This window comes from Phyllobates terribilis, unplaced genomic scaffold, assembly GCF_046119375.1.
Source record: "Phyllobates terribilis strain yellow unplaced genomic scaffold, ASM4611937v1 Scaffold_416__1_contigs__length_1633014, whole genome shotgun sequence".
NCBI lineage: Eukaryota > Metazoa > Chordata > Amphibia > Anura > Dendrobatidae > Phyllobates > Phyllobates terribilis.
Window position 1 is genome coordinate 36,177 of NW_027363176.1, and position 17,974 is coordinate 54,150.

A 17,974-nucleotide genomic window follows, 5' to 3' on the forward strand; every position below is an offset into this window, starting at 1 on the left:
CTAAATAGATGGTGTGTGTGCAACAATATACTGAAAGGTCAATTATATTGTGCAGCTTATCTCACCACCTGTAGTTATTTAGGTGAAAGCTCCAAAATGCTTGCCTAATATGTCTGTTTATCCAAAAGGAAGTAAAAAGGGAGAGCTAGAAAGATAGCATTGCATCACATTACATGGCAATGCAATGCACAGTTGCTGAAGTTGAACCAAAATGAGCTTGTAATCTGGCTTCTGCAACTTTGAACATGAAAAATCCAATGAGGAGAAGAAAAGCAAAGCCAAAGAGTCCATCCCAAAATCCGACAAACAAGCAAAATGAACAAAAAACATTGAATTCAATTCTTTCTGATTTTAGAAACTGCATTAAAGAAGGGGTGCACCGGTCCTGGAGATACTGCAATACCAGGTCAATGCGTGGAGTGGACAGAGCAAGCTCTTTTTCCATCTCCCTGTTCTAAAAATCCATTTAATATATGGTCCCCAGATAGGGGACGTATCAGATATTAAACTGATAAGAACAGATACTACACTTGATCTTAGCCAAAAGGCCGAGAAGCGATAACCAGAATTGGTTTCAAACTACGGAGCCACCCAAGGATCCTGAAAAGTCCATTTGTGGAGATGAGCTCCTGGACTCCCGTTAAGAAGACATGTTGTCAACCTCTAGATCCCTTACATGCCTGCACTTTTCGGCTTGCTGCTGCTGCAATCCACGCGTTTTAGATCTGCATAACTCCACCTCTTTAAACACAGCACCTTCACCCCCTGCTGTTCCCACCCGCCTCAACACCGTTGGAAGGGAGGAGAACCAATTAAGGCGGGGGGTGGGGTGGAACGAGCAGCTGTCTACCCTTAGCAGGAGGGCTCCTGATTACATACCTCTCCTGCTGCTGCTGCTGCTGGCTGTCCAGCAGCAGACTGAAGGTGGCTGCTGCTGTGCACAGGTATATAAAGGCTCAGAGCCTATTATGACACGCGCAGCCAGCGTTCCATTGCCACATTCCATCTACTGCAGGCAGGATACCTGGCTGGCTGAATGTCGCTGAGAAGCTCACAGAGACCGCCATAAGCAACAGTTTAACAGAATGCCACAGACTAATCAACCAAACTTTTTGGGTTGGGTTCTCTTTTATAGTCTGCAGGCATTAAATGAAAGAAGTCAGTGTTCCAGCAGAAGGAGACAACGTTTCAGAAAAGGCATTGTAGCAAACCAAAAAAGAAATTTTAAGCGCAGCAGAGTAACCAGCGCACATACCTGTTAGCTCAGGTGAGTTTAAAAGGCTGCTGTTGATAACAAGGGCATTTGCTAAATAGATGGTGTGTGTGCAACAATATACTGAAAGGTCAATTATATTGTGCAGCTTATCTCACCACCTGTAGTTATTTAGGTGAAAGCTCCAAAATGCTTGCCTAATATGTCTGTTTATCCAAAAGGAAGTAAAAAGGAAGAGCTAGAAAGATAGCATTGCATCACAATACATGGCAATGCAATGCACAGTTGCTGAAGTTGAACCAAAATGAGCTTGTAATCTGGCTTCTGCAACTTTGAACATGAAAAATCCAATGAGGAGAAGAAAAGCAAAGCCAAAGAGTCCATCCCAAAATCCGACAAACAAGCAAAATGAACAAAAAACATTGAATTCAATTCTTTCTGATTTTAGAAACTGCATTAAAGAAGGGGTGCACCGGTCCTGGAGATACTGCAATACCAGGTCAATGCGTGGAGTGGACAGAGCAAGCTCTTTTTCCATCTCCCTGTTCTAAAAATCCATTTAATATATGGTCCCCAGATAGGGGACGTATCAGATATTAAACTGATAAGAACAGATACTACACTTGATCTTAGCCAAAAGGCCGAGAAGCGATAACCAGAATTGGTTTCAAACTACGGAGCCACCCAAGGATCCTGAAAAGTCCATTTGTGGAGATGAGCTCCTGGACTCCCGTTAAGAAGACATGTTGTCAACCTCTAGATCCTTTACATGCCTGCACTTTTCGGCTTGCTGCTGCTGCAATCCACGCGTTTTAGATCTGCATAACTCCACCTCTTTAAACACAGCACCTTCACCCCCTGCTGTTCCCACCCGCCTCAACACCGTTGGAAGGGAGGAGAACCAATTAAGGCGGGGGGTGGGGTGGAACGAGCAGCTGTCTACCCTTAGCAGGAGGGCTCCTGATTACATACCTCTCCTGCTGCTGCTGCTGCTGGCTGTCCAGCAGCAGACTGAAGGTGGCTGCTGCTGTGCACAGGTATATAAAGGCTCAGAGCCTATTATGACACGCGCAGCCAGCGTTCCATTGCCACATTCCATCTACTGCAGGCAGGATACCTGGCTGGCTGAATGTCGCTGAGAAGCTCACAGAGACCGCCATAAGCAACAGTTTAACAGAATGCCACAGACTAATCAACCAAACTTTTTGGGTTGGGTTCTCTTTTATAGTCTGCAGGCATTAAATGAAAGAAGTCAGTGTTCCAGCAGAAGGAGACAACGTTTCAGAAAAGGCATTGTAGCAAACCAAAAAAGAAATTTTAAGCGCAGCAGAGTAACCAGCGCACATACCTGTTAGCTCAGGTGAGTTTAAAAGGCTGCTGTTGATAACAAGGGCATTTGCTAAATAGATGGTGTGTGTGCAACAATATACTGAAAGGTCAATTATATTGTGCAGCTTATCTCACCACCTGTAGTTATTTAGGTGAAAGCTCCAAAATGCTTGCCTAATATGTCTGTTTATCCAAAAGGAAGTAAAAAGGGAGAGCTAGAAAGATAGCATTGCATCACATTACATGGCAATGCAATGCACAGTTGCTGAAGTTGAACCAAAATGAGCTTGTAATCTGGCTTCTGCAACTTTGAACATGAAAAATCCAATGAGGAGAAGAAAAGCAAAGCCAAAGAGTCCATCCCAAAATCCGACAAACAAGCAAAATGAACAAAAAACATTGAATTCAATTCTTTCTGATTTTAGAAACTGCATTAAAGAAGGGGTGCACCGGTCCTGGAGATACTGCAATACCAGGTCAATGCGTGGAGTGGACAGAGCAAGCTCTTTTTCCATCTCCCTGTTCTAAAAATCCATTTAATATATGGTCCCCAGATAGGGGACGTATCAGATATTAAACTGATAAGAACAGATTTTTTTTTTGTTTTGAAAGCCCGAATTCGTGTACAAAACCCGAGTGCGCTTAAAAAAGTGACAAGTGCCACAAAAAAAGTGCACTAGGATGCTGGTCTTCTTGAAACCCTCTCCAAAAGGAGAAGGGTCCCCCAAACCATTCCCCGTCCCTCCGAGCCAAAAGGCCACAGCGAGGAACAGGGACAAAAAGCCACCTCCAGCCGAAGCCAGAGGCGACCCAATCTTACCCCCAGCACCTGCCCGAGTTCTCACCCGAGCAAGGCACTGGGAGCCAAAGACTGTGCTCCCCTCCCGGAAGAGGGGAGCCAACAACGCTCTCCTCCCGAAAGAGGAGAGCCAGGGGGGTTCAGGGGGGAGCGGAACCTGATGGCCACACACTCCCCCCCTAGACCTGCCAAGAGAGGAACCCGTAAGGGAAACGCATCCCGACAAAATCCTAGTAGGACGTGACACACGTGAATAAGTGGACACACAGTGACAAAGAAATTAAATAAATAGTGAAGGTTTCACAGTATAATACTGCCCGGACCTTCGACCGGGAATTGAAAAATTCCCCATCCTAAGGCCAGAAGGCCCGGAATAAGGGTGTGTGCGAAGAAAGAAAATTTGAAGTGCTTGTGCAAATGTGCCATAAACTCAAGTGGGGTTCCCAATCCCAGTGAGTTAAGGCACCCCAGGGTCACCACTCCTGGGGCACTTCACACTTCGGGCTTTCGATCTTCCCCGGCCCAATGGCGTCGATCCTGGGGGGCCATGCTTTCCACCAGATGACTATATTAGCCACCTGGCGTACTAACAAGCGCCTAAACCCCAGTGTGCATAATGAATCAATCTACTAGGGCGGCCAACATCCAAAACCGCCTTTTCGAAAGATACTACACTTGATCTTAGCCAAAAGGCCGAGAAGCGATAACCAGAATTGGTTTCAAACTACGGAGCCACCCAAGGATCCTGAAAAGTCCATTTGTGGAGATGAGCTCCTGGACTCCCGTTAAGAAGACATGTTGTCAACCTCTAGATCCCTTACATGCCTGCACTTTTCGGCTTGCTGCTGCTGCAATCCACGCGTTTTAGATCTGCATAACTCCACCTCTTTAAACACAGCACCTTCACCCCCTGCTGTTCCCACCCGCCTCAACACCGTTGGAAGGGAGGAGAACCAATTAAGGCGGGGGGTGGGGTGGAACGAGCAGCTGTCTACCCTTAGCAGGAGGGCTCCTGATTACATACCTCTCCTGCTGCTGCTGCTGCTGGCTGTCCAGCAGCAGACTGAAGGTGGCTGCTGCTGTGCACAGGTATATAAAGGCTCAGAGCCTATTATGACACGCGCAGCCAGCGTTCCATTGCCACATTCCATCTACTGCAGGCAGGATACCTGGCTGGCTGAATGTCGCTGAGAAGCTCACAGAGACCGCCATAAGCAACAGTTTAACAGAATGCCACAGACTAATCAACCAAACTTTTTGGGTTGGGTTCTCTTTTATAGTCTGCAGGCATTAAATGAAAGAAGTCAGTGTTCCAGCAGAAGGAGACAACGTTTCAGAAAAGGCATTGTAGCAAACCAAAAAAGAAATTTTAAGCGCAGCAGAGTAACCAGCGCACATACCTGTTAGCTCAGGTGAGTTTAAAAGGCTGCTGTTGATAACAAGGGCATTTGCTAAATAGATGGTGTGTGTGCAACAATATACTGAAAGGTCAATTATATTGTGCAGCTTATCTCACCACCTGTAGTTATTTAGGTGAAAGCTCCAAAATGCTTGCCTAATATGTCTGTTTATCCAAAAGGAAGTAAAAAGGGAGAGCTAGAAAGATAGCATTGCATCACATTACATGGCAATGCAATGCACAGTTGCTGAAGTTGAACCAAAATGAGCTTGTAATCTGGCTTCTGCAACTTTGAACATGAAAAATCCAATGAGGAGAAGAAAAGCAAAGCCAAAGAGTCCATCCCAAAATCCGACAAACAAGCAAAATGAACAAAAAACATTGAATTCAATTCTTTCTGATTTTAGAAACTGCATTAAAGAAGGGGTGCACCGGTCCTGGAGATACTGCAATACCAGGTCAATGCGTGGAGTGGACAGAGCAAGCTCTTTTTCCATCTCCCTGTTCTAAAAATCCATTTAATATATGGTCCCCAGATAGGGGACGTATCAGATATTAAACTGATAAGAACAGATACTACACTTGATCTTAGCCAAAAGGCCGAGAAGCGATAACCAGAATTGGTTTCAAACTACGGAGCCACCCAAGGATCCTGAAAAGTCCATTTGTGGAGATGAGCTCCTGGACTCCCGTTAAGAAGACATGTTGTCAACCTCTAGATCCCTTACATGCCTGCACTTTTCGGCTTGCTGCTGCTGCAATCCACGCGTTTTAGATCTGCATAACTCCACCTCTTTAAACACAGCACCTTCACCCCCTGCTGTTCCCACCCGCCTCAACACCGTTGGAAGGGAGGAGAACCAATTAAGGCGGGGGGTGGGGTGGAACGAGCAGCTGTCTACCCTTAGCAGGAGGGCTCCTGATTACATACCTCTCCTGCTGCTGCTGCTGCTGGCTGTCCAGCAGCAGACTGAAGGTGGCTGCTGCTGTGCACAGGTATATAAAGGCTCAGAGCCTATTATGACACGCGCAGCCAGCGTTCCATTGCCACATTCCATCTACTGCAGGCAGGATACCTGGCTGGCTGAATGTCGCTGAGAAGCTCACAGAGACCGCCATAAGCAACAGTTTAACAGAATGCCACAGACTAATCAACCAAACTTTTTGGGTTGGGTTCTCTTTTATAGTCTGCAGGCATTAAATGAAAGAAGTCAGTGTTCCAGCAGAAGGAGACAACGTTTCAGAAAAGGCATTGTAGCAAACCAAAAAAGAAATTTTAAGCGCAGCAGAGTAACCAGCGCACATACCTGTTAGCTCAGGTGAGTTTAAAAGGCTGCTGTTGATAACAAGGGCATTTGCTAAATAGATGGTGTGTGTGCAACAATATACTGAAAGGTCAATTATATTGTGCAGCTTATCTCACCACCTGTAGTTATTTAGGTGAAAGCTCCAAAATGCTTGCCTAATATGTCTGTTTATCCAAAAGGAAGTAAAAAGGGAGAGCTAGAAAGATAGCATTGCATCACATTACATGGCAATGCAATGCACAGTTGCTGAAGTTGAACCAAAATGAGCTTGTAATCTGGCTTCTGCAACTTTGAACATGAAAAATCCAATGAGGAGAAGAAAAGCAAAGCCAAAGAGTCCATCCCAAAATCCGACAAACAAGCAAAATGAACAAAAAACATTGAATTCAATTCTTTCTGATTTTAGAAACTGCATTAAAGAAGGGGTGCACCGGTCCTGGAGATACTGCAATACCAGGTCAATGCGTGGAGTGGACAGAGCAAGCTCTTTTTCCATCTCCCTGTTCTAAAAATCCATTTAATATATGGTCCCCAGATAGGGGACGTATCAGATATTAAACTGATAAGAACAGATACTACACTTGATCTTAGCCAAAAGGCCGAGAAGCGATAACCAGAATTGGTTTCAAACTACGGAGCCACCCAAGGATCCTGAAAAGTCCATTTGTGGAGATGAGCTCCTGGACTCCCGTTAAGAAGACATGTTGTCAACCTCTAGATCCCTTACATGCCTGCACTTTTCGGCTTGCTGCTGCTGCAATCCACGCGTTTTAGATCTGCATAACTCCACCTCTTTAAACACAGCACCTTCACCCCCTGCTGTTCCCACCCGCCTGAACACCGTTGGAAGGGAGGAGAACCAATTAAGGCGGGGGGTGGGGTGGAACGAGCAGCTGTCTACCCTTAGCAGGAGGGCTCCTGATTACATACCTCTCCTGCTGCTGCTGCTGCTGGCTGTCCAGCAGCAGACTGAAGGTGGCTGCTGCTGTGCACAGGTATATAAAGGCTCAGAGCCTATTATGACACGCGCAGCCAGCGTTCCATTGCCACATTCCATCTACTGCAGGCAGGATACCTGGCTGGCTGAATGTCGCTGAGAAGCTCACAGAGACCGCCATAAGCAACAGTTTAACAGAATGCCACAGACTAATCAACCAAACTTTTTGGGTTGGGTTCTCTTTTATAGTCTGCAGGCAATAAATGAAAGAAGTCAGTGTTCCAGCAGAAGGAGACAACGTTTCAGAAAAGGCATTGTAGCAAACCAAAAAAGAAATTTTAAGCGCAGCAGAGTAACCAGCGCACATACCTGTTAGCTCAGGTGAGTTTAAAAGGCTGCTGTTGATAACAAGGGCATTTGCTAAATAGATGGTGTGTGTGCAACAATATACTGAAAGGTCAATTATATTGTGCAGCTTATCTCACCACCTGTAGTTATTTAGGTGAAAGCTCCAAAATGCTTGCCTAATATGTCTGTTTATCCAAAAGGAAGTAAAAAGGGAGAGCTAGAAAGATAGCATTGCATCACATTACATGGCAATGCAATGCACAGTTGCTGAAGTTGAACCAAAATGACCTTGTAATCTGGCTTCTGCATCTTTGAACATGAAAAATCCAATGAGGAGAAGAAAAGCAAAGCCAAAGAGTCCATCCCAAAATCCGACAAACAAGCAAAATGAACAAAAAACATTGAATTCAATTCTTTCTGATTTTAGAAACTGCATTAAAGAAGGGGTGCACCGGTCCTGGAGATACTGCAATACCAGGTCAATGCGTGGAGTGGACAGAGCAAGCTCTTTTTCCATCTCCCTGTTCTAAAAATCCATTTAATATATGGTCCCCAGATAGGGGACGTATCAGATATTAAACTGATAAGAACAGATACTACACTTGATCTTAGCCAAAAGGCCGAGAAGCGATAACCAGAATTGGTTTCAAACTACGGAGCCACCCAAGGATCCTGAAAAGTCCATTTGTGGAGATGAGCTCCTGGACTCCCGTTAAGAAGACATGTTGTCAACCTCTAGATCCCTTACATGCCTGCACTTTTCGGCTTGCTGCTGCTGCAATCCACGCGTTTTAGATCTGCATAACTCCACCTCTTTAAACACAGCACCTTCACCCCCTGCTGTTCCCACCCGCCTCAACACCGTTGGAAGGGAGGAGAACCAATTAAGGCGGGGGGTGGGGTGGAATGAGCAGCTGTCTACCCTTAGCAGGAGGGCTCCTGATTACATACCTCTCCTGCTGCTGCTGCTGCTGGCTGTCCAGCAGCAGACTGAAGGTGGCTGCTGCTGTGCACAGGTATATAAAGGCTCAGAGCCTATTATGACACGCGCAGCCAGCGTTCCATTGCCACATTCCATCTACTGCAGGCAGGATACCTGGCTGGCTGAATGTCGCTGAGAAGCTCACAGAGACCGCCATAAGCAACAGTTTAACAGAATGCCACAGACTAATCAACCAAACTTTTTGGGTTGGGTTCTCTTTTATAGTCTGCAGGCATTAAATGAAAGAAGTCAGTGTTCCAGCAGAAGGAGACAACGTTTCAGAAAAGGCATTGTAGCAAACCAAAAAAGAAATTTTAAGCGCAGCAGAGTAACCAGCGCACATACCTGTTAGCTCAGGTGAGTTTAAAAGGCTGCTGTTGATAACAAGGGCATTTGCTAAATAGATGGTGTGTGTGCAACAATATACTGAAAGGTCAATTATATTGTGCAGCTTATCTCACCACCTGTAGTTATTTAGGTGAAAGCTCCAAAATGCTTGCCTAATATGTCTGTTTATCCAAAAGGAAGTAAAAAGGGAGAGCTAGAAAGATAGCATTGCATCACATTACATGGCAATGCAATGCACAGTTGCTGAAGTTGAACCAAAATGAGCTTGTAATCTGGCTTCTGCAACTTTGAACATGAAAAATCCAATGAGGAGAAGAAAAGCAAAGCCAAAGAGTCCATCCCAAAATCCGACAAACAAGCAAAATGAACAAAAAACATTGAATTCAATTCTTTCTGATTTTAGAAACTGCATTAAAGAAGGGGTGCACCGGTCCTGGAGATACTGCAATACCAGGTCAATGCGTGGAGTGGACAGAGCAAGCTCTTTTTCCATCTCCCTGTTCTAAAAATCCATTTAATATATGGTCCCCAGATAGGGGACGTATCAGATATTAAACTGATAAGAACAGATACTACACTTGATCTTAGCCAAAAGGCCGAGAAGCGATAACCAGAATTGGTTTCAAACTACGGAGCCACCCAAGGATCCTGAAAAGTCCATTTGTGGAGATGAGCTCCTGGACTCCCGTTAAGAAGACATGTTGTCAACCTCTCGATCCCTTACATGCCTGCACTTTTCGGCTTGCTGCTGCTGCAATCCACGCGTTTTAGATCTGCATAACTCCACCTCTTTAAACACAGCACCTTCACCCCCTGCTGTTCCCACCCGCCTCAACACCGTTGGAAGGGAGGAGAACCAATTAAGGCGGGGGGTGGGGTGGAACGAGCAGCTGTCTACCCTTAGCAGGAGGGCTCCTGATTACATACCTCTCCTGCTGCTGCTGCTGCTGGCTGTCCAGCAGCAGACTGAAGGTGGCTGCTGCTGTGCACAGGTATATAAAGGCTCAGAGCCTATTATGACACGCGCAGCCAGCGTTCCATTGCCACATTCCATCTACTGCAGGCAGGATACCTGGCTGGCTGAATGTCGCTTTGAAGCTCACAGAGACCGCCATAAGCAACAGTTTAACAGAATGCCACAGACTAATCAACCAAACTTTTTGGGTTGGGTTCTCTTTTATAGTCTGCAGGCATTAAATGAAAGAAGTCAGTGTTCCAGCAGAAGGAGACAACGTTTCAGAAAAGGCATTGTAGCAAACCAAAAAAGAAATTTTAAGCGCAGCAGAGTAACCAGCGCACATACCTGTTAGCTCAGGTGAGTTTAAAAGGCTGCTGTTGATAACAAGGGCATTTGCTAAATAGATGGTGTGTGTGCAACAATATACTGAAAGGTCAATTATATTGTGCAGCTTATCTCACCACCTGTAGTTATTTAGGTGAAAGCTCCAAAATGCTTGCCTAATATGTCTGTTTATCCAAAAGGAAGTAAAAAGGGAGAGCTAGAAAGATAGCATTGCATCACATTACATGGCAATGCAATGCACAGTTGCTGAAGTTGAACCAAAATGAGCTTGTAATCTGGCTTCTGCAACTTTGAACATGAAAAATCCAATGAGGAGAAGAAAAGCAAAGCCAAAGAGTCCATCCCAAAATCCGACAAACAAGCAAAATGAACAAAAAACATTGAATTCAATTCTTTCTGATTTTAGAAACTGCATTAAAGAAGGGGTGCACCGGTCCTGGAGATACTGCAATACCAGGTCAATGCGTGGAGTGGACAGAGCAAGCTCTTTTTCCATCTCCCTGTTCTAAAAATCCATTTAATATATGGTCCCCAGATAGGGGACGTATCAGATATTAAACTGATAAGAACAGATTTTTTTTTTTTTTTTTTTTTTTTTTTTCCCTCAGATGGGGAAATCCACGGTCTATAGTCACGACCAAAGGAACTTCCTTCCAAACAGCTGCATCATCTCAACGACACAAATGCTGCTCCCATCATCACCGGAAAAATTTTTATTTCTTCTTTTTAAACCTTACACAGAAAACAAGATCAAGAAGTATTTACAAAATATCTCCACTTTTTAACTTTCCATATTCCCTCCGCATCCACTTCCCCTCTCCTCTTTTTGTCCCATAAGAAACACACATACATCTTCCCCATAATCACCTTCACACTATCCTTTACAGCAATTTCCTTCCTTTTAAACACATACACATTCCTCACATCCCATAACACTTCCTTTATACACGCAAGCATCAACCACAAGACTCTTTCCTTCGTCCCATCACATATTCCCAAACCAAACATAAACAACTCAAAGGACAACAAATTCACACCACACAATTCTTTACACAAAGGCCCCATTCTCCCAATCACATCTCTAGCATACTGGCAATTCCAAAAAACATGCAACACACTTTCCCTTCCACCACAGCCATTTCTTGGACACGTTTCACTCCTCACTAAACCTCTATTCCTCTGAAACTCTCCTACTGGCAACACTCCATGCAAAGACTGCCACACAACCTCACTCTGCTTATTTGTCATACCACCCATCCGCACCTTCTTCCATACTTTTTGCACATCACACCCTCTCACCAAATTTATTCCACTCTCCATTTCTCTACACTCAATCATCCTGTACACAGCCTTCTTATTTCCCAACAACCTCACATCCACATCACACAACTCATACTTCACCAAAAACTTATAAACCCACACATACCACACGGGCACCTCAAAAGCAACCGGACACCGCAAATCCCTCTCTCTCCACTTCAAACGAAAAGAATAAGCCCCAAATAAATATCCACACATACATGAAAACTTTCCATCGCCCATAATCACTTTCAGCACAAACACCACAATATTCACACCCAAAAAAACTTCTAAATTTGGAAAACCCAAACCACCTTTCTCCATACGCTTCACCAACACTTCCCTCCGCGCCCTCTCCATTTTAGAATTCCACAAAAAAACAAACAAAATCCTATTCAATCCTCTCAAAACCATATAACCTGGTGGAAACACAACTGCAACATATAAAAAAATAGGCAACACCACGCTTTTAATGACTAAGATTTTTCCAAAGAAAGTAAGGCTTCTCAACTTCCAAAAACATAACTTCTTTTCAACCTTCTCTTTCGCGTCATCCCAACTTTCTTTCCCATCCAATCTTTCTGAAAACTTCACTCCCAAAACCTTAATGGGCCCATTCACTACGTTCACACCTACATCTCTACTCAAAATACCACTTCCAAAAACCTTACACTCACTCTTTTCCCAATTCACTTTAAATGCAGACGCACCACAAAAGATAGACACTAACAACTTCACCCGCCTCACCGAACATTCAGAATCACATAATACACACACGTCATCCATATAACCACTCACCTTCCACTCTCTTCCTCCACCTCCCGGCACTTGCACACCTCGAACCACTTTATCCTTCCTCAACATACACAACAAAGGTTCAATTGCACAAATAAAAGCCACAGGGGATAACGGACACCCCTGCCTCACGCCCGAATGCACATTCACTCTCCTACCGACATAACCGTTCATTAAAACACAACTATAAATATCTGTATATAGACTTCTCACTCTCCCAACAAAATCAGCAGGAAAACCCATTCTCAGCAACACTCTAAACAAAAAACCATGCGACAACCTATCATACGCCTTTTCAAAATCCAGGCTCAACAAAAACACACTCTTCTTCCGGCTCATACAATCCCATAGACAATCTCTCAATATACACACACACTCGTGAATCCGTCTCCCAGGTACTGCACAACACTGCTCATCCCCAATCACACTCTCTATCACATCACGCATCCTATTTGCCATTAATTTTGCGTAGATCTTATAATCACAGTTCAATAATGTTATTGGCCTCCAGTTTTTCAGACTCTTCAAATCACCCTTTTTCGGAATCAATACAACCATACCTGCACGCATACTACCTGCCACCTCCATATTTTCCCACATATACTTACAAAAATCCACAAAATCACTCCCAATCACATCCCACATCATGCGGTAAAATTCTACTGGAAGACCATCCCCCCCCGGCGTCTTATTCAAAGCCATACTACACATAACCTTCCATACTTCATCACTTGTCACAGCATCCATCACCCTCTCTCTTTCCGCCTCATTCAATTTACTCTCTAACGTACTCAAAACATCATTCTCCAAACACTCATCCCTCCACTTTACAGCATACAAATCCTCATAAAACTTTGCCACTTCCTCACACATATCCTCTCCACTCACCTCGCTTCCATCTGCTCCATTCAACACACACATATTTTGCTTTTTCCCAAAAACCTTCTTGAAAAAAAAACGTGAACATTTTTCATCATACTCCAAATTATCAACTTTTGCTCTAAAGACAATACTCCTCCCTTTTTCCAACAAGAACTCATGAACCTCCTTTTTCACTTGTAAAATATCCTCCTCCACCTCCATCCCTCCCTCCCTCAATTTATACAAGAAACTTAAACGTGCATTTAAACTCACAAAATGTCTCCTCTTGACTGCTGCCATCTTATAACCCAAATTTTTGAAAAAATTTTTTGTCTGTTTTTTAACCCAATCCCACCACCCACAAACATTCCCAAAACCATTTTTACACTCACACCACTCCTCATACCGTCTTGCATATTCCTTTCTTACTTCCTCATACTCCAATAACTTAACATTCAACTTCCACAAACCTTTCCCAAACACCCCATTCACATTCACATCCAACTCACACGACATGCACACATGATCTGAAAACAAAACATTCTCCTGCTTATAGTCAACAGGAATCATATTTTTTGAAATAAAACAGTAATCCAATCTAGATTGTATTCTTCCACTTTCGGAAAAGAAGGTATTTAACAAAGGCCTCACTTTACATACACTTTGCATATCATGCAAATCAAAATCACTAACCAACTCTAACAAAGTTTTCCCAGACACATCCACATTCACTCTCCCCACATCACAATTCATATCACCCACAATCACCACAGGCATTCTTCCCGGAACAAAAAGTTTAATTTTTTCAAATAACTTTTTCCGGTCATTTTTCTCCACCGGCGCATAAACATTAATAACACAAAATTTAACATTTTTATACTCAAAATTTGCTAAAATGCACCTCCCCACATCAATCACCACATAATCACTCAAAACCACCTCCCTCCCTTTAACTAAAATCCCCACACCATCATTTTTATTACATGCACTCCCCGACCACACAGATGCTCCATGAGACCATTCATCTCCTCTCACCCCATCCACCACTCCACACTCTTGCAAACAAAAAATCGATGCATTCTTCATAGCCAAAAAATCAAAAATTGCAGCCCTCCTGGCCTTATTTTTAAACACTCTCACATTTTGTGAAATTATAGTAAAACCCATTTTTTCCTTTTTTAAACCTCCTAAAAAAAAACGAAAACAGAAAAGTTACAAAAACACTACAAAAACTCCACTCACAAGAAAAAGCCTTTGACTTAAGTCAAAGCTTATAATAGGCATTATCACGCATATTGCAAGGCAACCTTAACCAGCACCCCCACTATCTTCTTCCACCATCTGAACCGATCAACTCGTTTCCGAGCCGCTAGCAGCATCACCATCACCCCACCTTGCTTTCTTGGCACCCACTTTTCGCTGCGGTGCCTTGATATCTTCTTCATCATTTGCCCCACCACCCTCCCTGTGACACTTTCTACTCCCCCCACCCTCATCGGAGAAGTACTCCTCAATATTCTCAGGATCTGAAGGGTGTGATGACCCTTCCCCAGTTTCCATACAATCTGCAGCATCTACAGCGTCCTGAAAGTCCAACGTATCCGGACACCTTCCTTCTCCCGCTGCATTCATCTGCCCCTCCATTCTCCTCAATTCTTTCACAAGCTCCTTCTCCATTTTAGGTGCCTTTTTCTCCTTCTGGTAAGCAGGCCTCAGACTCACAGTTTCAGGGGCAGACCTTTCACTCCGCCTCCTCTGCTCTCTCTCCATTCTAGCAGTTTCTCTTTCTATCTGCTGCAAAACCCTCCTCTCCTCCTCCTCCTTCTTCCTCTCCTTATCAGTTTTCCTGGGCACACCCTGCGGGCAATCTTTAAACATGTGCTCACCACTTCCACACATGTCACAAGCCTTGGGCTTCGGGCACGCACTTGCCACATGCCCCTCCTCTTTGCAGTTACGGCAACATTGCCCTTTCTTACATGCATCCTGCACATGTCCAAAGCAGTAACATTTCCTGCAATACATAGGCTGCCCTACATAGTAAAGGAAGCCCCTATGTCCCGCCACAGAAAAATTCGCAGGAGGATGTCTAAAGCCTCCCACACTTCCAGGATCCTTCTTCAGTTTCACCCGAAACTTGTATTTGCAGTTGAAAATACCTAAAGAATTAAACTGCTTTTCCCCTTTACGCACATAATCACAGTACCGTGCAAGGAAGCCTTCAAGCAATGCTGGCTCAGTAAAAGGGTTATAAACTGTTACCCACACAATCTTTTCTTGAAGTCCAAACAAGGGTTCAAACCACACCCCTTCCAAAAAAGGATCATCAGTGTGACTCCGAAGCCACTCAAACACATCAAGGCAGGTATTTTCTTCTACAAAAGTCACGTCATATGTACCTGATTTAGGAAACTCGTTGACGCTGTAGAAGTCGCCTCGTTTTGCTCCAGCTTTTCCTTCCAAAAGTTTCTCCACGATGAAGGACACATTATTCCTCTCGGAAACTGATGGATCCACTCCAATTCGGATAGTATTCTTCACGAAGTTCATCTTCAAAACCTGTCGGTATATTACCACAGAAAATCGCCAAATCCTTTCGCAAAAAGGCCTGGATTCCTCCAGAGAACTCGCACCTATCAGGCTGCAACCAAATGGTCTTAGCCAAAAGGCCGAGAAGCGATAACCAGAATTGGTTTCAAACTACGGAGCCACCCAAGGATCCTGAAAAGTCCATTTGTGGAGATGAGCTCCTGGACTCCCGTTAAGAAGACATGTTGTCAACCTCTAGATCCCTTACATGCCTGCACTTTTCGGCTTGCTGCTGCTGCAATCCACGCGTTTTAGATCTGCATAACTCCACCTCTTTAAACACAGCACCTTCACCCCCTGCTGTTCCCACCCACCTCAACACCGTTGGAAGGGAGGAGAACCAATTAAGGCGGGGGGTGGGGTGGAACGAGCAGCTGTCTACCCTTAGCAGGAGGGCTCCTGATTACATACCTCTCCTGCTGCTGCTGCTGCTGGCTGTCCAGCAGCAGACTGAAGGTGGCTGCTGCTGTGCACAGGTATATAAAGGCTCAGAGCCTATTATGACACGCGCAGCCAGCGTTCCATTGCCACATTCCATCTACTGCAGGCAGGATACCTGGCTGGCTGAATGTCGCTGAGAAGCTCACAGAGACCGCCATAAGCAACAGTTTAACAGAATGCCACAGACTAATCAACCAAACTTTTTGGGTTGGGTTCTCTTTTATAGTCTGCAGGCATTAAATGAAAGAAGTCAGTGTTCCAGCAGAAGGAGACAACGTTTCAGAAAAGGCATTGTAGCAAACCAAAAAAGAAATTTTAAGCGCAGCAGAGTAACCAGCGCACATACCTGTTAGCTCAGGTGAGTTTAAAAGGCTGCTGTTGATAACAAGGGCATTTGCTAAATAGATGGTGTGTGTGCAACAATATACTGAAAGGTCAATTATATTGTGCAGCTTATCTCACCACCTGTAGTTATTTAGGTGAAAGCTCCAAAATGCTTGCCTAATATGTCTGTTTATCCAAAAGGAAGTAAAAAGGGAGAGCTAGAAAGATAGCATTGCATCACATTACATGGCAATGCAATGCACAGTTGCTGAAGTTGAACCAAAATGAGCTTGTAATCTGGCTTCTGCAACTTTGAACATGAAAAATCCAATGAGGAGAAGAAAAGCAAAGCCAAAGAGTCCATCCCAAAATCCGACAAACAAGCAAAATGAACAAAAAACATTGAATTCAATTCTTTCTGATTTTAGAAACTGCATTAAAGAAGGGGTGCACCGGTCCTGGAGATACTGCAATACCAGGTCAATGCGTGGAGTGGACAGAGCAAGCTCTTTTTCCATCTCCCTGTTCTAAAAATCCATTTATTATATGGTCCCCAGATAGGGGACGTATCAGATATTAAACTGATAAGAACAGATACTACACTTGATCTTAGCCAAAAGGCCGAGAAGCGATAACCAGAATTGGTTTCAAACTACGGAGCCACCCAAGGATCCTGAAAAGTCCATTTGTGGAGATGAGCTCCTGGACTCCCGTTAAGAAGACATGTTGTCAACCTCTAGATCCCTTACATGCCTGCACTTTTCGGCTTGCTGCTGCTGCAATCCACGCGTTTTAGATCTGCATAACTCCACCTCTTTAAACACAGCACCTTCACCCCCTGCTGTTCCCACCCGCCTCAACACCGTTGGAAGGGAGGAGAACCAATTAAGGCGGGGGGTGGGGTGGAACGAGCAGCTGTCTACCCTTAGCAGGAGGGCTCCTGATTACATACCTCTCCTGCTGCTGCTGCTGCTGGCTGTCCAGCAGCAGACTGAAGGTGGCTGCTGCTGTGCACAGATATATGAAGGCTCAGAGCCTATTATGACACGCGCAGCCAGCGTTCCATTGCCACATTCCATCTACTGCAGGCAGGATACCTGGCTGGCTGAATGTCGCTGAGAAGCTCACAGAGACCGCCATAAGCAACAGTTTAACAGAATGCCACAGACTAATCAACCAAACTTTTTGGGTTGGGTTCTCTTTTATAGTCTGCAGGCATTAAATGAAAGAAGTCAGTGTTCCAGCAGAAGGAGACAACGTTTCAGAAAAGGCATTGTAGCAAACCAAAAAAGAAATTTTAAGCGCAGCAGAGTAACCAGCGCACATACCTGTTAGCTCAGGTGAGTTTAAAAGGCTGCTGTTGATAACAAGGGCATTTGCTAAATAGATGGTGTGTGTGCAACAATATACTGAAAGGTCAATTATATTGTGCAGCTTATCTCACCACCTGTAGTTATTTAGGTGAAAGCTCCAAAATGCTTGCCTAATATGTCTGTTTATCCAAAAGGAAGTAAAAAGGGAGAGCTAGAAAGATAGCATTGCATCACATTACATGGCAATGCAATGCACAGTTGCTGAAGTTGAACCAAAATGAGCTTGTAATCTGGCTTCTGCAACTTTGAACATGAAAAATCCAATGAGGAGAAGAAAAGCAAAGCCAAAGAGTCCATCCCAAAATCCGACAAACAAGCAAAATGAAC

The 17,974-nt window shown here is 44.3% G+C and overlaps 8 non-coding genes and 2 pseudogenes across 8 annotated transcripts; all 10 read right to left on the reverse strand.

Annotated features, from left to right (window-relative positions):
• Positions 1–369: 369 nt before the first annotated feature.
• LOC141227595 (U2 spliceosomal RNA) lies at positions 370–560 on the reverse strand. The gene has a single exon (XR_012294585.1). It is a non-coding gene; the product is annotated as a U2 spliceosomal RNA (small nuclear RNA).
• A 1,115-nt stretch (positions 561–1,675) lies between these two features.
• LOC141227607 (U2 spliceosomal RNA) lies at positions 1,676–1,866 on the reverse strand. Its single transcript, XR_012294596.1, has one exon. It is a non-coding gene; the product is annotated as a U2 spliceosomal RNA (small nuclear RNA).
• Positions 1,867–2,981: 1,115 nt separating this feature from the next.
• On the reverse strand, positions 2,982–3,160 carry LOC141227200 (U2 spliceosomal RNA; annotated as a pseudogene).
• A 796-nt stretch (positions 3,161–3,956) lies between these two features.
• On the reverse strand, positions 3,957–4,046 carry LOC141227357 (U2 spliceosomal RNA; annotated as a pseudogene).
• A 1,115-nt stretch (positions 4,047–5,161) lies between these two features.
• LOC141227618 (U2 spliceosomal RNA) lies at positions 5,162–5,352 on the reverse strand. The gene has a single exon (XR_012294607.1). It is a non-coding gene; the product is annotated as a U2 spliceosomal RNA (small nuclear RNA).
• A 1,115-nt stretch (positions 5,353–6,467) lies between these two features.
• LOC141227631 (U2 spliceosomal RNA) lies at positions 6,468–6,658 on the reverse strand. The gene has a single exon (XR_012294618.1). It is a non-coding gene; the product is annotated as a U2 spliceosomal RNA (small nuclear RNA).
• A 1,115-nt stretch (positions 6,659–7,773) lies between these two features.
• LOC141227642 (U2 spliceosomal RNA) lies at positions 7,774–7,964 on the reverse strand. The gene has a single exon (XR_012294629.1). It is a non-coding gene; the product is annotated as a U2 spliceosomal RNA (small nuclear RNA).
• Positions 7,965–9,079: 1,115 nt separating this feature from the next.
• LOC141227654 (U2 spliceosomal RNA) lies at positions 9,080–9,270 on the reverse strand. The gene has a single exon (XR_012294640.1). It is a non-coding gene; the product is annotated as a U2 spliceosomal RNA (small nuclear RNA).
• Positions 9,271–10,385: 1,115 nt separating this feature from the next.
• Positions 10,386–10,581, reverse strand: LOC141227262 (U2 spliceosomal RNA). Its single transcript, XR_012294338.1, has one exon. It is a non-coding gene; the product is annotated as a U2 spliceosomal RNA (small nuclear RNA).
• A 6,135-nt stretch (positions 10,582–16,716) lies between these two features.
• LOC141226993 (U2 spliceosomal RNA) lies at positions 16,717–16,907 on the reverse strand. The gene has a single exon (XR_012294106.1). It is a non-coding gene; the product is annotated as a U2 spliceosomal RNA (small nuclear RNA).
• Between the last annotated feature and the right edge of the window lie 1,067 nt (positions 16,908–17,974).